This window comes from Nelumbo lutea, chromosome 8, assembly GCF_056320005.1.
Source record: "Nelumbo lutea isolate HS-2025 chromosome 8, American lotus-T2T, whole genome shotgun sequence".
Classification (NCBI taxonomy): Eukaryota; Viridiplantae; Streptophyta; class Magnoliopsida; order Proteales; family Nelumbonaceae; genus Nelumbo; species Nelumbo lutea.
In genome coordinates, this window is record NC_142691.1 from 23,981,241 (window position 1) to 23,983,257 (window position 2,017).

Below are 2,017 nucleotides of genomic sequence, written 5' to 3' on the forward strand. Positions count from 1 at the left end.
AAAATATCAAGGACATAGGTTAAGATAGTGATCATGGTTTAATTTGGAGGTTCATAAACAGTGAATATAACCTTTGATAGGGTAGAAAAAGAACATTAGTGTTGTAACCTATATGGTTGGGATAAGTATTTGTTGAATTGAGTTGAGAATTGAAATGCCTTGATCATATGGATCAAAATTAACTAACACTGCTACACTAAGACAAGAAAATTATAGTTCCAGGTCCATTCATGTGGAGTCGAATAAGAATTAGATGGTAAATCAGCATCTCAAACAAAATTGCATAATCTTGAGTACTTTCTATTTTTTAGAGATAAATCTCCAACTTTTCTTCATTTTCCAGAAGAATTCCCACTTTCTTTCTTTGTGCATAGCATTGCTTATTTTGGCAGCTTATGGATACCACACACTGAGATTTATTAATTTTTTTCTTGGTCTTTTTTCTTTTTGGGACCACCTGTTTCCTGTATTTATAGAAACCATATACCTCCCAAATGAAAGTAAGCCTCTTCTGAGTGTTGTCCAATTGATTACTATAACACTACCCACCCCCTCTATCCTTCCCATAAGTGAAATAAAACAAAAAGCAGAAAGAAAAAGCTCAAGATGAATTTGCCCACACCGGTTTTCTTCATTTTATACTTTCAAGCTTGTTGGAGTTCAGCCAATGAAATCAGTGTCACCCCAAAACAAGCATGTCCGGAGATTTCGAAACATCTTCTACAAGTGAAAGAACTTCAAGGTAAGATTTTATACATTGAAGCGTTTAGATGCTCCGAACCTGATTTTGTTTAAAATAATGAGGAGAGAACAACATAAAACTGATTTTGTTTAAAATAATTTTCCTCGTATGTATGAGTATTTGCAGGTTCAAATGCTACAATTCCACTGGATGGAGAAAGTAAGCCAATAAAACATGAGGTGAAATTAAACCTGCAGACTGTGGAGAGAGGCAAGAAAGGAGGGAGGGGAGGAGGTGGTGGTGGTGGTAATGATGCGAGACCACATAGACGAAATAGTGCAACTTCCTTCATGGCAAGGCCCTCTTCATACATCTCAACCAACCTGGTGCAAATTTTGATTGGTGTGCTCCTTATTAATTTTCTTGTCTTCTTTTGAATAGTTGGTCTGGTTTCCTTGTTTAAATTTGGAGAATAGCTTCTGTGTTTCTCCTTTTGGTTAAACGCTGGTATAATTAGTTATCTAATAATCATTCACCAATTAGTCCTTTGGATTTAAAAAATATTGTCCTTATTGTATGATGAATCTAATCATTCTCTCCATCCCTCCCTTCACCCAATGGGGAAATATTATGCTTCCAATACCACGGGTATATTCAATTCAAAATAACAAAACTACATACTGGGAGAGGCAATGGTTCCGGTCAGGTCTGGTAGTCATGAAAACTTGACCAGTTGGGATGGGTTTGATACGTAAAACCCTAAAACCAGTCATCGTTCAGGCTGGTTTTGAAAAGGGGTCGTTTATGAAAGAAAACCTGGAGAAACCCTAATGAGTTATCCGGTTATTTGTCAAACTAAAAGGGTTTTTCACCTGTCCAGGTTTGTAAAAGGAAACATAGGAAATAGAGCCAAGTTGGTGTTTGCTGATGAAAGAGTGAGCTTCGTTGGAGTGATTTGAGAGAATGAGAGGAAATTTAGGGAAGGAGGGTCAGGAGACGCCACAACCTACTGTTACTGACCTACTGCATCTCTTCTCCTATATTTTCTTGTCGGTAGTTCCAGCTGTTGCAGCAAGGTGATAACCTAGCAACCAAAAGCAGTTTCGTGGGGACAAAAATGGAAAAGTAGGTCAAAATGATAGCAGGAGCTAGAAAATTTCCCTATGAAGCGAAATTTGAATTTTAAAATTTACAAGCTAGATGGATATTTTAGGGATTTTGTGGGGCAGAGAGATAGAGAGAGAGAGAGAGGAGAGTTTGCTAGTGTGAATGGGTAGGCTTATTTGATATTTACGGAAACCTACTTGTCACCGTATTTCAACTGATATTTCTGAA

General features: G+C 37.3%; 1 long non-coding RNA gene across 1 annotated transcript; it reads left to right on the plus strand.

Annotated features, from left to right (window-relative positions):
* The first annotated feature begins 472 nt into the window (after positions 1–472).
* LOC148843387 (uncharacterized) lies at positions 473–1,210 on the plus strand. The gene is made up of 2 exons (XR_016103840.1): positions 473–742; positions 869–1,210. It is a non-coding gene; the product is annotated as an uncharacterized LOC148843387 (long non-coding RNA).
* Positions 1,211–2,017: the final 807 nt, after the last annotated feature.